The 20863-nt window shown below is 45.3% G+C and overlaps 34 non-coding genes across 34 annotated transcripts; 27 read left to right on the top strand and 7 right to left on the bottom strand.

Annotated features, from left to right (window-relative positions):
• Positions 1 to 40: 40 nt before the first annotated feature.
• Positions 41 to 113, bottom strand: TRNAM-CAU (transfer RNA methionine (anticodon CAU)). The gene has a single exon. It is a non-coding gene; the product is annotated as a tRNA-Met (tRNA).
• Positions 114 to 277: 164 nt separating this feature from the next.
• Positions 278 to 349, top strand: TRNAA-UGC (transfer RNA alanine (anticodon UGC)). Its single transcript has one exon. It is a non-coding gene; the product is annotated as a tRNA-Ala (tRNA).
• A 756-nt stretch (positions 350 to 1105) lies between these two features.
• Positions 1106 to 1191, top strand: TRNAY-GUA (transfer RNA tyrosine (anticodon GUA)). Its single transcript is given in 2 exon segments — positions 1106 to 1142; positions 1156 to 1191. It is a non-coding gene; the product is annotated as a tRNA-Tyr (tRNA).
• A 613-nt stretch (positions 1192 to 1804) lies between these two features.
• TRNAA-CGC (transfer RNA alanine (anticodon CGC)) lies at positions 1805 to 1876 on the top strand. Its single transcript has one exon. It is a non-coding gene; the product is annotated as a tRNA-Ala (tRNA).
• A 195-nt stretch (positions 1877 to 2071) lies between these two features.
• On the bottom strand, positions 2072 to 2144 carry TRNAM-CAU (transfer RNA methionine (anticodon CAU)). The gene has a single exon. It is a non-coding gene; the product is annotated as a tRNA-Met (tRNA).
• A 2248-nt stretch (positions 2145 to 4392) lies between these two features.
• TRNAA-UGC (transfer RNA alanine (anticodon UGC)) lies at positions 4393 to 4463 on the top strand. The gene has a single exon. It is a non-coding gene; the product is annotated as a tRNA-Ala (tRNA).
• A 756-nt stretch (positions 4464 to 5219) lies between these two features.
• Positions 5220 to 5305, top strand: TRNAY-GUA (transfer RNA tyrosine (anticodon GUA)). The gene is given in 2 exon segments: positions 5220 to 5256; positions 5270 to 5305. It is a non-coding gene; the product is annotated as a tRNA-Tyr (tRNA).
• A 613-nt stretch (positions 5306 to 5918) lies between these two features.
• Positions 5919 to 5990, top strand: TRNAA-CGC (transfer RNA alanine (anticodon CGC)). Its single transcript has one exon. It is a non-coding gene; the product is annotated as a tRNA-Ala (tRNA).
• Positions 5991 to 6185: 195 nt separating this feature from the next.
• Positions 6186 to 6258, bottom strand: TRNAM-CAU (transfer RNA methionine (anticodon CAU)). The gene has a single exon. It is a non-coding gene; the product is annotated as a tRNA-Met (tRNA).
• Positions 6259 to 6422: 164 nt separating this feature from the next.
• Positions 6423 to 6494, top strand: TRNAA-UGC (transfer RNA alanine (anticodon UGC)). Its single transcript has one exon. It is a non-coding gene; the product is annotated as a tRNA-Ala (tRNA).
• A 756-nt stretch (positions 6495 to 7250) lies between these two features.
• TRNAY-GUA (transfer RNA tyrosine (anticodon GUA)) lies at positions 7251 to 7336 on the top strand. Its single transcript is given in 2 exon segments — positions 7251 to 7287; positions 7301 to 7336. It is a non-coding gene; the product is annotated as a tRNA-Tyr (tRNA).
• Positions 7337 to 7949: 613 nt separating this feature from the next.
• On the top strand, positions 7950 to 8021 carry TRNAA-CGC (transfer RNA alanine (anticodon CGC)). Its single transcript has one exon. It is a non-coding gene; the product is annotated as a tRNA-Ala (tRNA).
• Positions 8022 to 8777: 756 nt separating this feature from the next.
• Positions 8778 to 8863, top strand: TRNAY-GUA (transfer RNA tyrosine (anticodon GUA)). The gene is given in 2 exon segments: positions 8778 to 8814; positions 8828 to 8863. It is a non-coding gene; the product is annotated as a tRNA-Tyr (tRNA).
• Positions 8864 to 9476: 613 nt separating this feature from the next.
• Positions 9477 to 9548, top strand: TRNAA-CGC (transfer RNA alanine (anticodon CGC)). The gene has a single exon. It is a non-coding gene; the product is annotated as a tRNA-Ala (tRNA).
• A 195-nt stretch (positions 9549 to 9743) lies between these two features.
• Positions 9744 to 9816, bottom strand: TRNAM-CAU (transfer RNA methionine (anticodon CAU)). Its single transcript has one exon. It is a non-coding gene; the product is annotated as a tRNA-Met (tRNA).
• A 164-nt stretch (positions 9817 to 9980) lies between these two features.
• On the top strand, positions 9981 to 10052 carry TRNAA-UGC (transfer RNA alanine (anticodon UGC)). The gene has a single exon. It is a non-coding gene; the product is annotated as a tRNA-Ala (tRNA).
• A 756-nt stretch (positions 10053 to 10808) lies between these two features.
• TRNAY-GUA (transfer RNA tyrosine (anticodon GUA)) lies at positions 10809 to 10894 on the top strand. Its single transcript is given in 2 exon segments — positions 10809 to 10845; positions 10859 to 10894. It is a non-coding gene; the product is annotated as a tRNA-Tyr (tRNA).
• Positions 10895 to 11507: 613 nt separating this feature from the next.
• On the top strand, positions 11508 to 11579 carry TRNAA-CGC (transfer RNA alanine (anticodon CGC)). Its single transcript has one exon. It is a non-coding gene; the product is annotated as a tRNA-Ala (tRNA).
• Positions 11580 to 12335: 756 nt separating this feature from the next.
• On the top strand, positions 12336 to 12421 carry TRNAY-GUA (transfer RNA tyrosine (anticodon GUA)). The gene is given in 2 exon segments: positions 12336 to 12372; positions 12386 to 12421. It is a non-coding gene; the product is annotated as a tRNA-Tyr (tRNA).
• A 613-nt stretch (positions 12422 to 13034) lies between these two features.
• On the top strand, positions 13035 to 13106 carry TRNAA-CGC (transfer RNA alanine (anticodon CGC)). Its single transcript has one exon. It is a non-coding gene; the product is annotated as a tRNA-Ala (tRNA).
• Positions 13107 to 13301: 195 nt separating this feature from the next.
• On the bottom strand, positions 13302 to 13374 carry TRNAM-CAU (transfer RNA methionine (anticodon CAU)). The gene has a single exon. It is a non-coding gene; the product is annotated as a tRNA-Met (tRNA).
• Positions 13375 to 13538: 164 nt separating this feature from the next.
• On the top strand, positions 13539 to 13610 carry TRNAA-UGC (transfer RNA alanine (anticodon UGC)). The gene has a single exon. It is a non-coding gene; the product is annotated as a tRNA-Ala (tRNA).
• A 756-nt stretch (positions 13611 to 14366) lies between these two features.
• Positions 14367 to 14452, top strand: TRNAY-GUA (transfer RNA tyrosine (anticodon GUA)). The gene is given in 2 exon segments: positions 14367 to 14403; positions 14417 to 14452. It is a non-coding gene; the product is annotated as a tRNA-Tyr (tRNA).
• A 613-nt stretch (positions 14453 to 15065) lies between these two features.
• On the top strand, positions 15066 to 15137 carry TRNAA-CGC (transfer RNA alanine (anticodon CGC)). The gene has a single exon. It is a non-coding gene; the product is annotated as a tRNA-Ala (tRNA).
• A 756-nt stretch (positions 15138 to 15893) lies between these two features.
• TRNAY-GUA (transfer RNA tyrosine (anticodon GUA)) lies at positions 15894 to 15979 on the top strand. The gene is given in 2 exon segments: positions 15894 to 15930; positions 15944 to 15979. It is a non-coding gene; the product is annotated as a tRNA-Tyr (tRNA).
• A 613-nt stretch (positions 15980 to 16592) lies between these two features.
• On the top strand, positions 16593 to 16664 carry TRNAA-CGC (transfer RNA alanine (anticodon CGC)). Its single transcript has one exon. It is a non-coding gene; the product is annotated as a tRNA-Ala (tRNA).
• A 195-nt stretch (positions 16665 to 16859) lies between these two features.
• TRNAM-CAU (transfer RNA methionine (anticodon CAU)) lies at positions 16860 to 16932 on the bottom strand. The gene has a single exon. It is a non-coding gene; the product is annotated as a tRNA-Met (tRNA).
• A 164-nt stretch (positions 16933 to 17096) lies between these two features.
• On the top strand, positions 17097 to 17168 carry TRNAA-UGC (transfer RNA alanine (anticodon UGC)). Its single transcript has one exon. It is a non-coding gene; the product is annotated as a tRNA-Ala (tRNA).
• A 756-nt stretch (positions 17169 to 17924) lies between these two features.
• Positions 17925 to 18010, top strand: TRNAY-GUA (transfer RNA tyrosine (anticodon GUA)). Its single transcript is given in 2 exon segments — positions 17925 to 17961; positions 17975 to 18010. It is a non-coding gene; the product is annotated as a tRNA-Tyr (tRNA).
• A 613-nt stretch (positions 18011 to 18623) lies between these two features.
• On the top strand, positions 18624 to 18695 carry TRNAA-CGC (transfer RNA alanine (anticodon CGC)). Its single transcript has one exon. It is a non-coding gene; the product is annotated as a tRNA-Ala (tRNA).
• Positions 18696 to 19451: 756 nt separating this feature from the next.
• On the top strand, positions 19452 to 19537 carry TRNAY-GUA (transfer RNA tyrosine (anticodon GUA)). The gene is given in 2 exon segments: positions 19452 to 19488; positions 19502 to 19537. It is a non-coding gene; the product is annotated as a tRNA-Tyr (tRNA).
• Positions 19538 to 20150: 613 nt separating this feature from the next.
• TRNAA-CGC (transfer RNA alanine (anticodon CGC)) lies at positions 20151 to 20222 on the top strand. The gene has a single exon. It is a non-coding gene; the product is annotated as a tRNA-Ala (tRNA).
• A 195-nt stretch (positions 20223 to 20417) lies between these two features.
• On the bottom strand, positions 20418 to 20490 carry TRNAM-CAU (transfer RNA methionine (anticodon CAU)). The gene has a single exon. It is a non-coding gene; the product is annotated as a tRNA-Met (tRNA).
• Positions 20491 to 20654: 164 nt separating this feature from the next.
• Positions 20655 to 20726, top strand: TRNAA-UGC (transfer RNA alanine (anticodon UGC)). Its single transcript has one exon. It is a non-coding gene; the product is annotated as a tRNA-Ala (tRNA).
• Positions 20727 to 20863: the final 137 nt, after the last annotated feature.

Raw genomic sequence — 20863 nt, 5'->3', positions numbered from 1 at the left:
GAAAATCTGAGAATTTTGCTTGCCAAAAGGAGGAAATAAATGCCCTCTCTGAGGATCGAACTCAGGACCTTCAGATTATGAGACTGACGCGCTGCCTACTGCGCTAAGAAGGCTGCACACAAGCATCTCTAAACCAGACTATAGACCAGGAAGATAATCCAGGTGCGAGGCTTAAGGATTTTCCTGACTGAGACTTTATGCTGCAGTGTCAAGTGGGTTGACTTGGCAGACACTTACATTCAGGGTTTCCATGCATACAGTAAAACTTGGCATACAAGGGGATGTAGCTCAGTGGTAGAGCGCATGCTTTGCATGTATGAGGCCCCGGGTTCAATCCCCGGCATCTCCAGACTTTTGCCATGCTTATCTTGGATTTTGGCAGAAAACTAGGCTGGCTGTCAGTATTAAGGAAGAGATATGTCATGCAACTGGGATACGAACCCCACTTAAACTGTGAGACGTGTGCCTTGGAAAACCCCATGAAATGGGGCTATCTCATTTTTGATGCTTATAGAACCAAAGAATCTTACTTGTTTAAGCCATCAAAGTGATGATTAATCTTGGCAATCTTAATACATTTAGGATAGAAATCTGTGGCAGCCATCTTGGTCATTGGTAAGGGTTCTTCCTCTAAACCAGAGACTCTCTACAGTAGCTTCAAGAAAAACTGAATATGTTGCCTTTACTCTACTGATTTTTCCATTCTCTTTCCTTTCAAAAATGAACCCAAAATGCATGTTCTTGAAGCTGGGTGCGTGGTAATGACTCCCATAACTTTCTGTCATTTTTCTCACGGTTAAAGGCTTCCATCCATTTGCCACCAATGCTTCCTAAGGTCTTTGTATCAAAGTTCCTTTCCTTTCTGTAAAATTCATCATTGCGGCGCCCCTGCTTTTCACCAAGCCAAGACGGAACATCCACTTTGGTGTGAAATCCTCCTTTGAGGTGATAAGACGTAACTCACAGTGTGCTCTCAGAAGTGGTAGCTTTGAGAGGGAGCCGCGATTAATATTGATGATTTTCATCTGTCTGCTCCTGGTCCCCACCCCCCACAACCTTTCTTGAGCGAGAGGTAATTTCAGTGCTATGAGCTTCTGCTACCCCTCCTTCGATAGCTCAGTTGGTAGAGTGGAGGACTGTAGCATTAATTCGGGCATCCTTAGGTCGCTGGTTCAAATCCGGCTCGAAGGATTTTGTGGTTTCATTTCCATGTCTTTTGCTGTTAATCAACAATACCTTCCGTTGATTATGAAAAAGTCCCCGAGCTTCGATAAATACTGGAAAAGAAGCGTACTCTATCTGCTTTCAAAGGGAATTGATGACATAGTCATCGCTAGGGGAGGCGTGAAGAACAGTAAAGGAAACCTGCTGATCAAAACTGCTACCAAAGCATTGCATTAGTACATGTATGCCCTTGGCAGACTTCCAATTGCATTGCACCACGGTAGCTGCTTGGCAGCCAATCACACTGTGACTTGCCTTCAATTTGAGTGTCCACCGATGGGCAAGAGGGCATAGCCAATGGAATCATCCCCCGAAAGGCTGAGCAAGCTGGAAAGTAGACCAACAGTTTACACATTTGGGGAAATCCTGAGAAGTTTTGCATTCCAAACTGAGCAAATAAAAGCCCTGCCGGAGAATCGAACCCTGATTGCACTAAGTATATGCTCCATGAAGACAGCCCTCACGTAAGGCGTGGGCAATTTCATGCCTGACACTTTACATTCTAGTCTCAAATCGAGACTTTGCAGTCCGTGGGCTCCAGAGTCTCCTTGCATCCAGCAAAACTTTAGAGGGCAGTGGAGGGGATGTAGCTCAGTGGTAGAGCGCATGCTTCGCATGTATGAGGCCCCGGGTTCAATCCCCGGCATCTCCAGGAGTCGCTGTTCTGTATCTCGGCTTTTTCCAGAAGGCTAGCCTGCCACCTTGTGGAAAGTTGAGGTTTCTCAGGCAGTTGGGGAGTCAGAACCCCACTTAAATAGGTTGCATTGAAAAATATTGTTTGAAATAGGCATAGTTTCCACTTTTCAAGAAAATCTGAGAATTTTGCTTGCCAAAAGGAGGAAATAAATGCCCTCTCTGAGGAACGAACTCAGGACCTTCAGATTATGAGACTGACGCGCTGCCTACTGCGCTAAGAAGGCTGCACACAAGCATCTCTAAACAAGACTATAGACCAGGAAGATAATCCAGGTGCGAGGCTTAAGGATTTTCCTGACTGAGACTTTATGCTGCAGTGTCAAGTGGGTTTGATGAAGCAAAGCTTCGCATATTTTGCGGCTTGCCGAAATCAAGAACCTCGTTTATGTGTAATAAGGTAACAAAAGTGTATGTTTTACTAACATTTATTTTGTTTAGGTAAAGTTCCCGAAGCTTGCCTATGTGTATTTCTAATGAATTAATCCGTGTCCCTAAAAATGGCCGCCGCTTGTATTTTAGTTACTGCGCATGCGTCAGCCACACTCACGTGTCCTGACGCGTCTGCAGAAGTGGAGGGAAAGTTATGCGCATGCGTAATTCATAGCTGTGCTTATCATGTGGTACTGCTCGTGCCACTGCTCTTGTGTCCGTATCAATGTAGCTAACATTTAGATGCAATAAGTTTATTTCTTGATGATGAGTTAAAAGTACAAACCCTGTGATGTGTTTTCATAATGACATTATTATGTATTAATTTGTTTTCGCTTACTTTTCATGTACCGCGGGAAATGGGGGTCTGAGTGAGAGGAGAGCCATATTGGAGGTCCCTTCTGCGCCTGTGCGACATTCGGCAGCACGAGGGACCTTGGCTGATGGAACATAGCCAGTTGGCAGTGATGGGCGAGATGCTCCTGAGAAAGTCACCTCTGCCCTGCGAGAACAGCGAATGTTGCTCCTCATATGATACAATGTTAAATTGTCATTGTGTTTCTGCACAGTTTCTCCTGGGAACCCCAAACCTGCTAGGCGGTACCCAAATATGTTAATGAAGGCTTCAAATCGTGTATTGTGATTGGTGTGTTACCCAAACGCTACCTTAGGACCAATCGAAATTGAGGGATTCTGACACTTTGCAACATTGGGGGGTGGTACACTGTCCCCAAACTGTATATCTACCCTGGGTTCACCTAGTGAACCGTCCGACTTGTCTGGTTTAGCTGACCTGTCACTGACCCAACGCACTCAATAGGTGACTGAAGATACAGAGCGCTGCGAAGCACTCTGTCCGAATTTGACCATAGACTGAGGTTCTACTGAACCTTAAAGTGCTGGCAAAGCACTTAGCTGGGAGTTCGCTGACCCAATCGGGGTCTTGATCGATAGCTGCAGAGCGGGTGGAGCGCAGGCGTTGCTTCCGAACTGTGGGTTCCGGTCCTGTCCTGAAGAGGGTCCTGTCCTGAGGGTTTGCTGTCCTGTCCTGAGGGTCCTGTCCTGATTCCTATTCTGAGGGTATCCTGTCCTATCCTGGGTGTCCATTCTGCACCTGCTGTCCTTTGAGGGGTATCCTTCCTTGAGGGTTTCCTGTCCTTAACTGACCCGTGGCCAGGGTTTGGTTTCCACACCTTTCTAGGTAAATATTGCTCTGAACCTCTTGAAATTCTTGCACCTTCTGAATTTCTAACTTTTGCTTTAATAAAGTTCAACATTGCATACGTTATATTTTCCATGCCTTTCCGCAACTATTGAAAGTCATTTATAATTTTTGCAAAGTTATTCCTATGCCTTCTCATTTGTTAGAAATTATATTTTGCATAGCAGTGTGTCATTTCCTGATATGGTCTAGAACTTCGTTGCCTAGATTGTTCAAAGGCCCCTTCACCTTAAGTGAAGCGTGTTATTCATTATAAGCTCTCCTATAGTCACCCACACTTAGTCTATCCCTGTCTAGATAATACTGACTTGCATAGTATTTTCTCGCTACATTTTATTAGTACCTTGATGATTACTCTGTCATTATTTCTTCATGCTTATGTGATTTACGTTATCTTGGTTATTGATTGCCTTATTTTACTGTACCTCATGCAAGAAAATATTGAACTTTAGATAAACATTTTAAAACTTCCAGTTGTCCGTGGTCATTTTAACAGTATTTGAATGTTATTGGTTGGGTTTGTATTTTGCTGCCTTTCTTTTACAGCTAGCTCCCTGATTCATTGTGGTCATTAGGCACCCGCATCGGTGGATGGTAAGTCGGGTGCACCGAAATTTGGTAGCAGGGAACACACACACATCAACCTGGTAGAGCTCGTGAAGTCACCCGATCGATGTATATGGTGATTTGGAAAGTATATGGGCCCTGAAGCCGGAAACGGCGGAAACTATTGGTCGGGTGGCCTCGCGCACTCTATCAGGTTGACTTGGCAGACACTTACATTCAGGGTTTCCATGCATACAGTAAAACTTGGCATACAAGGGGATGTAGCTCAGTGGTAGAGCGCATGCTTTGCATGTATGAGGCCCGGGTTCAATCCCCGGCATCTCCAGACTTTTGCCATGCTTATCTTGGATTTTGGCAGAAAACTAGGCTGGCTGTCAGTATTAAGGAAGAGATATGCCATGCAACTGGGATACGAACCCCACTTAAACTGTGAGACGTGTGCCTTGGAAAACCCCATGAAATGGGGCTATCTCATTTTTGATGCTTATAGAAACAAAGAATCTTACTTGTTTAAGCCATCAAAGTGATGATTAATCTTGGCAATCTTAATACATTTAGGATAGAAATCTGTGGCAGCCATCTTGGTCATTGGTAAGGGTTCTTCCTCTAAACCAGAGACTCTCTACAGTAGCTTCAAGAAAAACTGAATATGTTGCCTTTACTCTACTGATTTTTCCATTCTCTTTCCTTTCAAAAATGAACCCAAAATGCATGTTCTTGAAGCTGGGTGCGTGGTAATGACTCCCATAACTTTCTGTCATTTTTCTCACGGTTAAAGGCTTCCATCCATTTGCCACCAATGCTTCCTAAGGTCTTTGTATCAAAGTTCCTTTCCTTTCTGTAAAATTCATCATTGCGGCGCCCCTGCTTTTCACCAAGCCAAGACGGAACATCCACTTTGGTGTGAAATCCTCCTTTGAGGTGATAAGACGTAACTCACAGTGTGCTCTCAGAAGTGGTAGCTTTGAGAGGGAGCCGCGATTAATATTGATGATTTTCATCTGTCTGCTCCTGGTCCCCACCCCCCACAACCTTTCTTGAGCGAGAGGTAATTTCAGTGCTATGAGCTTCTGCTACCCCTCCTTCGATAGCTCAGTTGGTAGAGCGGAGGACTGTAGCATTAATTCGGGCATCCTTAGGTCGCTGGTTCAAATCCGGCTCGAAGGATTTTGTGGTTTCATTTCCATGTCTTTTGCTGTTAATCAACAATACCTTCCGTTGATTATGAAAAAGTCCCCGAGCTTCGATAAATACTGGAAAAGAAGCGTACTCTATCTGCTTTCAAAGGGAATTGATGACATAGTCATCGCTAGGGGAGGCGTGAAGAACAGTAATGGAAACCTGCTGATCAAAACTGCTACCAAAGCATTGCATTAGTACATGTATGCCCTTGGCAGACTTCCAATTGCATTGCACCACGGTAGCTGCTTGGCAGCCAATCACACTGTGACTTGCCTTCAATTTGAGTGTCCACCGATGGGCAAGAGGGCATAGCCAATGGAATCATCCCCCGAAAGGCTGAGCAAGCTGGAAAGTAGACCAACAGTTTACACATTTGGGGAAATCCTGAGAAGTTTTGCATTCCAAACTGAGCAAATAAAAGCCCTGCCGGAGAATCGAACCCTGATTGCACTAAGTATATGCTCCATGAAGACAGCCCTCACGTAAGGCGTGGGCAATTTCATGCCTGACACTTTACATTCTAGTCTCAAATCGAGACTTTGCAGTCCGTGGGCTCCAGAGTCTCCTTGCATCCAGCAAAACTTTAGAGGGCAGTGGAGGGGATGTAGCTCAGTGGTAGAGCGCATGCTTCGCATGTATGAGGCCCCGGGTTCAATCCCCGGCATCTCCAGGAGTCGCTGTTCTGTATCTCGGCTTTTTCCAGAAGGCTAGCCTGCCACCTTGTGGAAAGTTGAGGTTTCTCAGGCAGTTGGGGGGTCAGAACCCCACTTAAATAGGTTGCATTGAAAAATATTGTTTGAAATAGGCATAGTTTCCACTTTTCAAGAAAATCTGAGAATTTTGCTTGCCAAAAGGAGGAAATAAATGCCCTCTCTGAGGAACGAACTCAGGACCTTCAGATTATGAGACTGACGCGCTGCCTACTGCGCTAAGAAGGCTGCACACAAGCATCTCTAAACAAGACTATAGACCAGGAAGATAATCCAGGTGCGAGGCTTAAGGATTTTCCTGACTGAGACTTTATGCTGCAGTGTCAAGTGGGTTGACTTGGCAGACACTTACATTCAGGGTTTCCATGCATACAGTAAAACTTGGCATACAAGGGGATGTAGCTCAGTGGTAGAGCGCATGCTTTGCATGTATGAGGCCCCGGGTTCAATCCCCGGCATCTCCAGACTTTTGCCATGCTTATCTTGGATTTTGGCAGAAAACTAGGCTGGCTGTCAGTATTAAGGAAGAGATATGCCATGCAACTGGGATACGAACCCCACTTAAACTGTGAGACGTGTGCCTTGGAAAACCCCATGAAATGGGGCTATCTCATTTTTGATGCTTATAGAACCAAAGAATCTTACTTGTTTAAGCCATCAAAGTGATGATTAATCTTGGCAATCTTAATACATTTAGGATAGAAATCTGTGGCAGCCATCTTGGTCATTGGTAAGGGTTCTTCCTCTAAACCAGAGACTCTCTACAGTAGCTTCAAGAAAAACTGAATATGTTGCCTTTACTCTACTGATTTTTCCATTCTCTTTCCTTTCAAAAATGAACCCAAAATGCATGTTCTTGAAGCTGGGTGCGTGGTAATGACTCCCATAACTTTCTGTCATTTTTCTCACGGTTAAAGGCTTCCATCCATTTGCCACCAATGCTTCCTAAGGTCTTTGTATCAAAGTTCCTTTCCTTTCTGTAAAATTCATCATTGCGGCGCCCCTGCTTTTCACCAAGCCAAGACGGAACATCCACTTTGGTGTGAAATCCTCCTTTGAGGTGATAAGACGTAACTCACAGTGTGCTCTCAGAAGTGGTAGCTTTGAGAGGGAGCCGCGATTAATATTGATGATTTTCATCTGTCTGCTCCTGGTCCCCACCCCCCACAACCTTTCTTGAGCGAGAGGTAATTTCAGTGCTATGAGCTTCTGCTACCCCTCCTTCGATAGCTCAGTTGGTAGAGCGGAGGACTGTAGCATTAATTCGGGCATCCTTAGGTCGCTGGTTCAAATCCGGCTCGAAGGATTTTGTGGTTTCATTTCCATGTCTTTTGCTGTTAATCAACAATACCTTCCGTTGATTATGAAAAAGTCCCCGAGCTTCGATAAATACTGGAAAAGAAGCGTACTCTATCTGCTTTCAAAGGGAATTGATGACATAGTCATCGCTAAGGGAGGCGTGAAGAACAGTAAAGGAAACCTGCTGATCAAAACTGCTACCAAAGCATTGCATTAGTACATGTATGCCCTTGGCAGACTTCCAATTGCATTGCACCACGGTAGCTGCTTGGCAGCCAATCACACTGTGACTTGCCTTCAATTTGAGTGTCCACCGATGGGCAAGAGGGCATAGCCAATGGAATCATCCCCCGAAAGGCTGAGCAAGCTGGAAAGTAGACCAACAGTTTACACATTTGGGGAAATCCTGAGAAGTTTTGCATTCCAAACTGAGCAAATAAAAGCCCTGCCGGAGAATCGAACCCTGATTGCACTAAGTATATGCTCCATGAAGACAGCCCTCACGTAAGGCGTGGGCAATTTCATGCCTGACACTTTACATTCTAGTCTCAAATCGAGACTTTGCAGTCCGTGGGCTCCAGAGTCTCCTTGCATCCAGCAAAACTTTAGAGGGCAGTGGAGGGGATGTAGCTCAGTGGTAGAGCGCATGCTTCGCATGTATGAGGCCCCGGGTTCAATCCCCGGCATCTCCAGACTTTTGCCATGCTTATCTTGGATTTTGGCAGAAAACTAGGCTGGCTGTCAGTATTAAGGAAGAGATATGCCATGCAACTGGGATACGAACCCCACTTAAACTGTGAGACGTGTGCCTTGGAAAACCCCATGAAATGGGGCAATCTCATTTTTGATGCTTATAGAACCAAAGAATCTTACTTGTTTAAGCCATCAAAGTGATGATTAATCTTGGCAATCTTAATACATTTAGGATAGAAATCTGTGGCAGCCATCTTGGTCATTGGTAAGGGTTCTTCCTCTAAACCAGAGACTCTCTACAGTAGCTTCAAGAAAAACTGAATATGTTGCCTTTACTCTACTGATTTTTCCATTCTCTTTCCTTTCAAAAATGAACCCAAAATGCATGTTCTTGAAGCTGGGTGCGTGGTAATGACTCCCATAACTTTCTGTCATTTTTCTCACGGTTAAAGGCTTCCATCCATTTGCCACCAATGCTTCCTAAGGTCTTTGTATCAAAGTTCCTTTCCTTTCTGTAAAATTCATCATTGCGGCGCCCCTGCTTTTCACCAAGCCAAGACGGAACATCCACTTTGGTGTGAAATCCTCCTTTGAGGTGATAAGACGTAACTCACAGTGTGCTCTCAGAAGTGGTAGCTTTGAGAGGGAGCCGCGATTAATATTGATGATTTTCATCTGTCTGCTCCTGGTCCCCACCCCCCACAACCTTTCTTGAGCGAGAGGTAATTTCAGTGCTATGAGCTTCTGCTACCCCTCCTTCGATAGCTCAGTTGGTAGAGCGGAGGACTGTAGCATTAATTCGGGCATCCTTAGGTCGCTGGTTCAAATCCGGCTCGAAGGATTTTGTGGTTTCATTTCCATGTCTTTTGCTGTTAATCAACAATACCTTCCGTTGATTATGAAAAAGTCCCCGAGCTTCGATAAATACTGGAAAAGAAGCGTACTCTATCTGCTTTCAAAGGGAATTGATGACATAGTCATCGCTAGGGGAGGCGTGAAGAACAGTAATGGAAACCTGCTGATCAAAACTGCTACCAAAGCATTGCATTAGTACATGTATGCCCTTGGCAGACTTCCAATTGCATTGCACCACGGTAGCTGCTTGGCAGCCAATCACACTGGGACTTGCCTTCAATTTGAGTGTCCACCGATGGGCAAGAGGGCATAGCCAATGGAATCATCCCCCGAAAGGCTGAGCAAGCTGGAAAGTAGACCAACAGTTTACACATTTGGGGAAATCCTGAGAAGTTTTGCATTCCAAACTGAGCAAATAAAAGCCCTGCCGGAGAATCGAACCCTGATTGCACTAAGTATATGCTCCATGAAGACAGCCCTCACGTAAGGCGTGGGCAATTTCATGCCTGACACTTTACATTCTAGTCTCAAATCGAGACTTTGCAGTCCGTGGGCTCCAGAGTCTCCTTGCATCCAGCAAAACTTTAGAGGGCAGTGGAGGGGATGTAGCTCAGTGGTAGAGCGCATGCTTCGCATGTATGAGGCCCCGGGTTCAATCCCCGGCATCTCCAGGAGTCGCTGTTCTGTATCTCGGCTTTTTCCAGAAGGCTAGCCTGCCACCTTGTGGAAAGTTGAGGTTTCTCAGGCAGTTGGGGGGTCAGAACCCCACTTAAATAGGTTGCATTGAAAAATATTGTTTGAAATAGGCATAGTTTCCACTTTTCAAGAAAATCTGAGAATTTTGCTTGCCAAAAGGAGGAAATAAATGCCCTCTCTGAGGAACGAACTCAGGACCTTCAGATTATGAGACTGACGCGCTGCCTACTGCGCTAAGAAGGCTGCACACAAGCATCTCTAAACAAGACTATAGACCAGGAAGATAATCCAGGTGCGAGGCTTAAGGATTTTCCTGACTGAGACTTTATGCTGCAGTGTCAAGTGGGTTGACTTGGCAGACACTTACATTCAGGGTTTCCATGCATACAGTAAAACTTGGCATACAAGGGGATGTAGCTCAGTGGTAGAGCGCATGCTTTGCATGTATGAGGCCCCGGGTTCAATCCCCGGCATCTCCAGACTTTTGCCATGCTTATCTTGGATTTTGGCAGAAAACTAGGCTGGCTGTCAGTATTAAGGAAGAGATATGCCATGCAACTGGGATACGAACCCCACTTAAACTGTGAGACGTGTGCCTTGGAAAACCCCATGAAATGGGGCTATCTCATTTTTGATGCTTATAGAACCAAAGAATCTTACTTGTTTAAGCCATCAAAGTGATGATTAATCTTGGCAATCTTAATACATTTAGGATAGAAATCTGTGGCAGCCATCTTGGTCATTGGTAAGGGTTCTTCCTCTAAACCAGAGACTCTCTACAGTAGCTTCAAGAAAAACTGAATATGTTGCCTTTACTCTACTGATTTTTCCATTCTCTTTCCTTTCAAAAATGAACCCAAAATGCATGTTCTTGAAGCTGGGTGCGTGGTAATGACTCCCATAACTTTCTGTCATTTTTCTCACGGTTAAAGGCTTCCATCCATTTGCCACCAATGCTTCCTAAGGTCTTTGTATCAAAGTTCCTTTCCTTTCTGTAAAATTCATCATTGCGGCGCCCCTGCTTTTCACCAAGCCAAGACGGAACATCCACTTTGGTGTGAAATCCTCCTTTGAGGTGATAAGACGTAACTCACAGTGTGCTCTCAGAAGTGGTAGCTTTGAGAGGGAGCCGCGATTAATATTGATGATTTTCATCTGTCTGCTCCTGGTCCCCACCCCCCACAACCTTTCTTGAGCGAGAGGTAATTTCAGTGCTATGAGCTTCTGCTACCCCTCCTTCGATAGCTCAGTTGGTAGAGCGGAGGACTGTAGCATTAATTCGGGCATCCTTAGGTCGCTGGTTCAAATCCGGCTCGAAGGATTTTGTGGTTTCATTTCCATGTCTTTTGCTGTTAATCAACAATACCTTCCGTTGATTATGAAAAAGTCCCCGAGCTTCGATAAATACTGGAAAAGAAGCGTACTCTATCTGCTTTCAAAGGGAATTGATGACATAGTCATCGCTAGGGGAGGCGTGAAGAACAGTAAAGGAAACCTGCTGATCAAAACTGCTACCAAAGCATTGCATTAGTACATGTATGCCCTTGGCAGACTTCCAATTGCATTGCACCACGGTAGCTGCTTGGCAGCCAATCACACTGTGACTTGCCTTCAATTTGAGTGTCCACCGATGGGCAAGAGGGCATAGCCAATGGAATCATCCCCCGAAAGGCTGAGCAAGCTGGAAAGTAGACCAACAGTTTACACATTTGGGGAAATCCTGAGAAGTTTTGCATTCCAAACTGAGCAAATAAAAGCCCTGCCGGAGAATCGAACCCTGATTGCACTAAGTATATGCTCCATGAAGACAGCCCTCACGTAAGGCGTGGGCAATTTCATGCCTGACACTTTACATTCTAGTCTCAAATCGAGACTTTGCAGTCCGTGGGCTCCAGAGTCTCCTTGCATCCAGCAAAACTTTAGAGGGCAGTGGAGGGGATGTAGCTCAGTGGTAGAGCGCATGCTTCGCATGTATGAGGCCCCGGGTTCAATCCCCGGCATCTCCAGACTTTTGCCATGCTTATCTTGGATTTTGGCAGAAAACTAGGCTGGCTGTCAGTATTAAGGAAGAGATATGCCATGCAACTGGGATACGAACCCCACTTAAACTGTGAGACGTGTGCCTTGGAAAACCCCATGAAATGGGGCAATCTCATTTTTGATGCTTATAGAACCAAAGAATCTTACTTGTTTAAGCCATCAAAGTGATGATTAATCTTGGCAATCTTAATACATTTAGGATAGAAATCTGTGGCAGCCATCTTGGTCATTGGTAAGGGTTCTTCCTCTAAACCAGAGACTCTCTACAGTAGCTTCAAGAAAAACTGAATATGTTGCCTTTACTCTACTGATTTTTCCATTCTCTTTCCTTTCAAAAATGAACCCAAAATGCATGTTCTTGAAGCTGGGTGCGTGGTAATGACTCCCATAACTTTCTGTCATTTTTCTCACGGTTAAAGGCTTCCATCCATTTGCCACCAATGCTTCCTAAGGTCTTTGTATCAAAGTTCCTTTCCTTTCTGTAAAATTCATCATTGCGGCGCCCCTGCTTTTCACCAAGCCAAGACGGAACATCCACTTTGGTGTGAAATCCTCCTTTGAGGTGATAAGACGTAACTCACAGTGTGCTCTCAGAAGTGGTAGCTTTGAGAGGGAGCCGCGATTAATATTGATGATTTTCATCTGTCTGCTCCTGGTCCCCACCCCCCACAACCTTTCTTGAGCGAGAGGTAATTTCAGTGCTATGAGCTTCTGCTACCCCTCCTTCGATAGCTCAGTTGGTAGAGTGGAGGACTGTAGCATTAATTCGGGCATCCTTAGGTCGCTGGTTCAAATCCGGCTCGAAGGATTTTGTGGTTTCATTTCCATGTCTTTTGCTGTTAATCAACAATACCTTCCGTTGATTATGAAAAAGTCCCCGAGCTTCGATAAATACTGGAAAAGAAGCGTACTCTATCTGCTTTCAAAGGGAATTGATGACATAGTCATCGCTAGGGGAGGCGTGAAGAACAGTAATGGAAACCTGCTGATCAAAACTGCTACCAAAGCATTGCATTAGTACATGTATGCCCTTGGCAGACTTCCAATTGCATTGCACCACGGTAGCTGCTTGGCAGCCAATCACACTGTGACTTGCCTTCAATTTGAGTGTCCACCGATGGGCAAGAGGGCATAGCCAATGGAATCATCCCCCGAAAGGCTGAGCAAGCTGGAAAGTAGACCAACAGTTTACACATTTGGGGAAATCCTGAGAAGTTTTGCATTCCAAACTGAGCAAATAAAAGCCCTGCCGGAGAATCGAACCCTGATTGCACTAAGTATATGCTCCATGAAGACAGCCCTCACGTAAGGCGTGGGCAATTTCATGCCTGACACTTTACATTCTAGTCTCAAATCGAGACTTTGCAGTCCGTGGGCTCCAGAGTCTCCTTGCATCCAGCAAAACTTTAGAGGGCAGTGGAGGGGATGTAGCTCAGTGGTAGAGCGCATGCTTCGCATGTATGAGGCCCCGGGTTCAATCCCCGGCATCTCCAGGAGTCGCTGTTCTGTATCTCGGCTTTTTCCAGAAGGCTAGCCTGCCACCTTGTGGAAAGTTGAGGTTTCTCAGGCAGTTGGGGGGTCAGAACCCCACTTAAATAGGTTGCATTGAAAAATATTGTTTGAAATAGGCATAGTTTCCACTTTTCAAGAAAATCTGAGAATTTTGCTTGCCAAAAGGAGGAAATAAATGCCCTCTCTGAGGAACGAACTCAGGACCTTCAGATTATGAGACTGACGCGCTGCCTACTGCGCTAAGAAGGCTGCACACAAGCATCTCTAAACAAGACTATAGACCAGGAAGATAATCCAGGTGCGAGGCTTAAGGATTTTCCTGACTGAGACTTTATGCTGCAGTGTCAAGTGGGTTGACTTGGCAGACACTTACATTCAGGGTTTCCATGCATACAGTAAAACTTGGCATACAAGGGGATGTAGCTCAGTGGTAGAGCGCATGCTTTGCATGTATGAGGCCCCGGGTTCAATCCCCGGCATCTCCAGACTTTTGCCATGCTTATCTTGGATTTTGGCAGAAAACTAGGCTGGCTGTCAGTATTAAGGAAGAGATATGCCATGCAACTGGGATACGAACCCCACTTAAACTGTGAGACGTGTGCCTTGGAAAACCCCATGAAATGGGGCTATCTCATTTTTGATGCTTATAGAACCAAAGAATCTTACTTGTTTAAGCCATCAAAGTGATGATTAATCTTGGCAATCTTAATACATTTAGGATAGAAATCTGTGGCAGCCATCTTGGTCATTGGTAAGGGTTCTTCCTCTAAACCAGAGACTCTCTACAGTAGCTTCAAGAAAAACTGAATATGTTGCCTTTACTCTACTGATTTTTCCATTCTCTTTCCTTTCAAAAATGAACCCAAAATGCATGTTCTTGAAGCTGGGTGCGTGGTAATGACTCCCATAACTTTCTGTCATTTTTCTCACGGTTAAAGGCTTCCATCCATTTGCCACCAATGCTTCCTAAGGTCTTTGTATCAAAGTTCCTTTCCTTTCTGTAAAATTCATCATTGCGGCGCCCCTGCTTTTCACCAAGCCAAGACGGAACATCCACTTTGGTGTGAAATCCTCCTTTGAGGTGATAAGACGTAACTCACAGTGTGCTCTCAGAAGTGGTAGCTTTGAGAGGGAGCCGCGATTAATATTGATGATTTTCATCTGTCTGCTCCTGGTCCCCACCCCCCACAACCTTTCTTGAGCGAGAGGTAATTTCAGTGCTATGAGCTTCTGCTACCCCTCCTTCGATAGCTCAGTTGGTAGAGCGGAGGACTGTAGCATTAATTCGGGCATCCTTAGGTCGCTGGTTCAAATCCGGCTCGAAGGATTTTGTGGTTTCATTTCCATGTCTTTTGCTGTTAATCAACAATACCTTCCGTTGATTATGAAAAAGTCCCCGAGCTTCGATAAATACTGGAAAAGAAGCGTACTCTATCTGCTTTCAAAGGGAATTGATGACATAGTCATCGCTAGGGGAGGCGTGAAGAACAGTAAAGGAAACCTGCTGATCAAAACTGCTACCAAAGCATTGCATTAGTACATGTATGCCCTTGGCAGACTTCCAATTGCATTGCACCACGGTAGCTGCTTGGCAGCCAATCACACTGTGACTTGCCTTCAATTTGAGTGTCCACCGATGGGCAAGAGGGCATAGCCAATGGAATCATCCCCCGAAAGGCTGAGCAAGCTGGAAAGTAGACCAACAGTTTACACATTTGGGGAAATCCTGAGAAGTTTTGCATTCCAAACTGAGCAAATAAAAGCCCTGCCGGAGAATCGAACCCTGATTGCACTAAGTATATGCTCCATGAAGACAGCCCTCACGTAAGGCGTGGGCAATTTCATGCCTGACACTTTACATTCTAGTCTCAAATCGAGACTTTGCAGTCCGTGGGCTCCAGAGTCTCCTTGCATCCAGCAAAACTTTAGAGGGCAGTGGAGGGGATGTAGCTCAGTGGTAGAGCGCATGCTTCGCATGTATGAGGCCCCGGGTTCAATCCCCGGCATCTCCAGACTTTTGCCATGCTTATCTTGGATTTTGGCAGAAAACTAGGCTGGCTGTCAGTATTAAGGAAGAGATATGCCATGCAACTGGGATACGAACCCCACTTAAACTGTGAGACGTGTGCCTTGGAAAACCCCATGAAATGGGGCAATCTCATTTTTGATGCTTATAGAACCAAAGAATCTTACTTGTTTAAGCCATCAAAGTGATGATTAATCTTGGCAATCTTAATACATTTAGGATAGAAATCTGTGGCAGCCATCTTGGTCATTGGTAAGGGTTCTTCCTCTAAACCAGAGACTCTCTACAGTAGCTTCAAGAAAAACTGAATATGTTGCCTTTACTCTACTGATTTTTCCATTCTCTTTCCTTTCAAAAATGAACCCAAAATGCATGTTCTTGAAGCTGGGTGCGTGGTAATGACTCCCATAACTTTCTGTCATTTTTCTCACGGTTAAAGGCTTCCATCCATTTGCCACCAATGCTTCCTAAGGTCTTTGTATCAAAGTTCCTTTCCTTTCTGTAAAATTCATCATTGCGGCGCCCCTGCTTTTCACCAAGCCAAGACGGAACATCCACTTTGGTGTGAAATCCTCCTTTGAGGTGATAAGACGTAACTCACAGTGTGCTCTCAGAAGTGGTAGCTTTGAGAGGGAGCCGCGATTAATATTGATGATTTTCATCTGTCTGCTCCTGGTCCCCACCCCCCACAACCTTTCTTGAGCGAGAGGTAATTTCAGTGCTATGAGCTTCTGCTACCCCTCCTTCGATAGCTCAGTTGGTAGAGCGGAGGACTGTAGCATTAATTCGGGCATCCTTAGGTCGCTGGTTCAAATCCGGCTCGAAGGATTTTGTGGTTTCATTTCCATGTCTTTTGCTGTTAATCAACAATACCTTCCGTTGATTATGAAAAAGTCCCCGAGCTTCGATAAATACTGGAAAAGAAGCGTACTCTATCTGCTTTCAAAGGGAATTGATGACATAGTCATCGCTAGGGGAGGCGTGAAGAACAGTAATGGAAACCTGCTGATCAAAACTACTACCAAAGCATTGCATTAGTACATGTATGCCCTTGGCAGACTTCCAATTGCATTGCACCACGGTAGCTGCTTGGCAGCCAATCACACTGTGACTTGCCTTCAATTTGAGTGTCCACCGATGGGCAAGAGGGCATAGCCAATGGAATCATCCCCCGAAAGGCTGAGCAAGCTGGAAAGTAGACCAACAGTTTACACATTTGGGGAAATCCTGAGAAGTTTTGCATTCCAAACTGAGCAAATAAAAGCCCTGCCGGAGAATCGAACCCTGATTGCACTAAGTATATGCTCCATGAAGACAGCCCTCACGTAAGGCGTGGGCAATTTCATGCCTGACACTTTACATTCTAGTCTCAAATCGAGACTTTGCAGTCCGTGGGCTCCAGAGTCTCCTTGCATCCAGCAAAACTTTAGAGGGCCGTAGAGGGGATGTAGCTCAGTGGTAGAGCGCATGCTTCGCTTGTATGAGGCCCCGGGTTCAATCCCCGGCATCTCCAGGAGTCGCTGTTCTGTATCTTGGCTTTTTCCAGAAGGCTAGCCTGCCACCTTGTGGAAAGTTGAGGTTTCTCAGGCAGTTGGGGGGTCAGAACCCCACTTAAATAGGTTGCATTGAAAAATATTGTTTGAAATAGGCATAGTTTCCACTTTTCAAGAAAATCTGAGAATTTTGCTTGCCAAAAGGAGGAAATAAATGCCCTCTCTGAGGATCGAACTCAGGACCTTCAGATTATGAGACTGACGCGCTGCCTACTGCGCTAAGAAGGCTGCACACAAGCATCTCTAAACAAGACTATAGACCAGGAAGATAATCCAGGTGCGAGGCTTAAGGATTTTCCTGACTGAGACTTTATGCTGCAGTGTCAAGTGGGTTGACTTGGCAGACACTTACATTCAGGGTTTCCATGCATACAGTAAAACTTGGCATACAAGGGGATGTAGCTCAGTGGTAGAGCGCATGCTTTGCATGTATGAGGCCCCGGGTTCAATCCCCGGCATCTCCAGACTTTTGCCATGCTTATCTTGGATTTTGGCAGAAAACTAGGCTGGCTGTCAGTATTAAGGAAGAGATATGCCATGCAACTGGGATACGAACCCCACTTAAACTGTGAGACGTGTGCCTTGGAAAACCCCATGAAATGGGGCTATCTCATTTTTGATGCTTATAGAACCAAAGAATCTTACTTGTTTAAGCCATCAAAGTGATGATTAATCTTGGCAATCTTAATACATTTAGGATAGAAATCTGTGGCAGCCATCTTGGTCATTGGTAAGGGTTCTTCCTCTAAACCAGAGACTCTCTACAGTAGCTTCAAGAAAAACTGAATATGTTGCCTTTACTCTACTGATTTTTCCATTCTCTTTCCTTTCAAAAATGAACCCAAAATGCATGTTCTTGAAGCTGGGTGCGTGGTAATGACTCCCATAACTTTCTGTCATTTTTCTCACGGTTAAAGGCTTCCATCCATTTGCCACCAATGCTTCCTAAGGTCTTTGTATCAAAGTTCCTTTCCTTTCTGTAAAATTCATCATTGCGGCGCCCCTGCTTTTCACCAAGCCAAGACGGAACATCCACTTTGGTGTGAAATCCTCCTTTGAGGTGATAAGACGTAACTCACAGTGTGCTCTCAGAAGTGGTAGCTTTGAGAGGGAGCCGCGATTAATATTGATGATTTTCATCTGTCTGCTCCTGGTCCCCACCCCCCACAACCTTTCTTGAGCGAGAGGTAATTTCAGTGCTATGAGCTTCTGCTACCCCTCCTTCGATAGCTCAGTTGGTAGAGCGGAGGACTGTAGCATTAATTCGGGCATCCTTAGGTCGCTGGTTCAAATCCGGCTCGAAGGATTTTGTGGTTTCATTTCCATGTCTTTTGCTGTTAATCAACAATACCTTCCGTTGATTATGAAAAAGTCCCCGAGCTTCGATAAATACTGGAAAAGAAGCGTACTCTATCTGCTTTCAAAGGGAATTGATGACATAGTCATCGCTAGGGGAGGCGTGAAGAACAGTAAAGGAAACCTGCTGATCAAAACTGCTACCAAAGCATTGCATTAGTACATGTATGCCCTTGGCAGACTTCCAATTGCATTGCACCATGGTAGCTGCTTGGCAGCCAATCACACTGTGACTTGCCTTCAATTTGAGTGTCCACCGATGGGCAAGAGGGCATAGCCAATGGAATCATCCCCCGAAAGGCTGAGCAAGCTGGAAAGTAGACCAACAGTTTACACATTTGGGGAAATCCTGAGAAGTTTTGCATTCCAAACTGAGCAAATAAAAGCCCTGCCGGAGAATCGAACCCTGATTGCACTAAGTATATGCTCCATGAAGACAGCCCTCACGTAAGGCGTGGGCAATTTCATGCCTGACACTTTACATTCTAGTCTCAAATCGAGACTTTGCAGTCCGTGGGCTCCAGAGTCTCCTTGCATCCAGCAAAACTTTAGAGGGCAGTGGAGGGGATGTAGCTCAGTGGTAGAGCGCATGCTTCGCATGTATGAGGCCCCGGGTTCAATCCCCGGCATCTCCAGACTTTTGCCATGCTTATCTTGGATTTTGGCAGAAAACTAGGCTGGCTGTCAGTATTAAGGAAGAGATATGCCATGCAACTGGGATACGAACCCCACTTAAACTGTGAGACGTGTGCCTTGGAAAACCCCATGAAATGGGGCAATCTCATTTTTGATGCTTATAGAACCAAAGAATCTTACTTGTTTAAGCCATCAAAGTGATGATTAATCTTGGCAATCTTAATACATTTAGGATAGAAATCTGTGGCAGCCATCTTGGTCATTGGTAAGGGTTCTTCCTCTAAACCAGAGACTCTCTACAGTAGCTTCAAGAAAAACTGAATATGTTGCCTTTACTCTACTGATTTTTCCATTCTCTTTCCTTTCAAAAATGAACCCAAAATGCATGTTCTTGAAGCTGGGTGCGTGGTAATGACTCCCATAACTTTCTGTCATTTTTCTCACGGTTAAAGGCTTCCATCCATTTGCCACCAATGCTTCCTAAGGTCTTTGTATCAAAGTTCCTTTCCTTTCTGTAAAATTCATCATTGCGGCGCCCCTGCTTTTCACCAAGCCAAGACGGAACATCCACTTTGGTGTGAAATCCTCCTTTGAGGTGATAAGACGTAACTCACAGTGTGCTCTCAGAAGTGGTAGCTTTGAGAGGGAGCCGCGATTAATATTGATGATTTTCATCTGTCTGCTCCTGGTCCCCACCCCCCACAACCTTTCTTGAGCGAGAGGTAATTTCAGTGCTATGAGCTTCTGCTACCCCTCCTTCGATAGCTCAGTTGGTAGAGCGGAGGACTGTAGCATTAATTCGGGCATCCTTAGGTCGCTGGTTCAAATCCGGCTCGAAGGATTTTGTGGTTTCATTTCCATGTCTTTTGCTGTTAATCAACAATACCTTCCGTTGATTATGAAAAAGTCCCCGAGCTTCGATAAATACTGGAAAAGAAGCGTACTCTATCTGCTTTCAAAGGGAATTGATGACATAGTCATCGCTAGGGGAGGCGTGAAGAACAGTAATGGAAACCTGCTGATCAAAACTACTACCAAAGCATTGCATTAGTACATGTATGCCCTTGGCAGACTTCCAATTGCATTGCACCACGGTAGCTGCTTGGCAGCCAATCACACTGTGACTTGCCTTCAATTTGAGTGTCCACCGATGGGCAAGAGGGCATAGCCAATGGAATCATCCCCCGAAAGGCTGAGCAAGCTGGAAAGTAGACCAACAGTTTACACATTTGGGGAAATCCTGAGAAGTTTTGCATTCCAAACTGAGCAAATAAAAGCCCTGCCGGAGAATCGAACCCTGATTGCACTAAGTATATGCTCCATGAAGACAGCCCTCACGTAAGGCGTGGGCAATTTCATGCCTGACACTTTACATTCTAGTCTCAAATCGAGACTTTGCAGTCCGTGGGCTCCAGAGTCTCCTTGCATCCAGCAAAACTTTAGAGGGCCGTAGAGGGGATGTAGCTCAGTGGTAGAGCGCATGCTTCGCTTGTATGAGGCCCCGGGTTCAATCCCCGGCATCTCCAGGAGTCGCTGTTCTGTATCTTGGCTTTTTCCAGAAGGCTAGCCTGCCACCTTGTGGAAAGTTGAGGTTTCTCAGGCAGTTGGGGGGTCAGAACCCCACTTAAATAGGTTGCATTGAAAAATATTGTTTGAAATAGGCATAGTTTCCACTTTTCAAGAAAATCTGAGAATTTTGCTTGCCAAAAGGAGGAAATAAATGCCCTCTCTGAGGATCGAACTCAGGACCTTCAGATTATGAGACTGACGCGCTGCCTACTGCGCTAAGAAGGCTGCACACAAGCATCTCTAAACAAGACTATAGACCAGGAAGATAATCCAGGTGCGAGGCTTAAGGATTTTCCTGACTGAGACTTTATGCTGCAGTGTCAAGTGGGTTGACTTGGCAGACACTTACATTCAGGGTTTCCATGCATACAGTAAAACTTGGCATACAAGGGGATGTAGCTCAGTGGTAGAGCGCATGCTTTGCATGTATGAGGCCCCGGGTTCAATCCCCGGCATCTCCAGACTTTTGCCATGCTTATCTTGGATTTTGGCAGAAAACTAGGCTGGCTGTCAGTATTAAGGAAGAGATATGCCATGCAACTGGGATACGAACCCCACTTAAACTGTGAGACGTGTGCCTTGGAAAACCCCATGAAAT

The sequence above is a fragment of the Lissotriton helveticus genome, chromosome 1_2, assembly GCF_964261635.1.
Source record: "Lissotriton helveticus chromosome 1_2, aLisHel1.1, whole genome shotgun sequence".
Lineage (NCBI taxonomy): Eukaryota > Metazoa > Chordata > Amphibia > Caudata > Salamandridae > Lissotriton > Lissotriton helveticus.
Note: the sequence above shows the minus strand (reverse complement) of the source record. Positions and strands in the feature narration are given on the sequence as shown.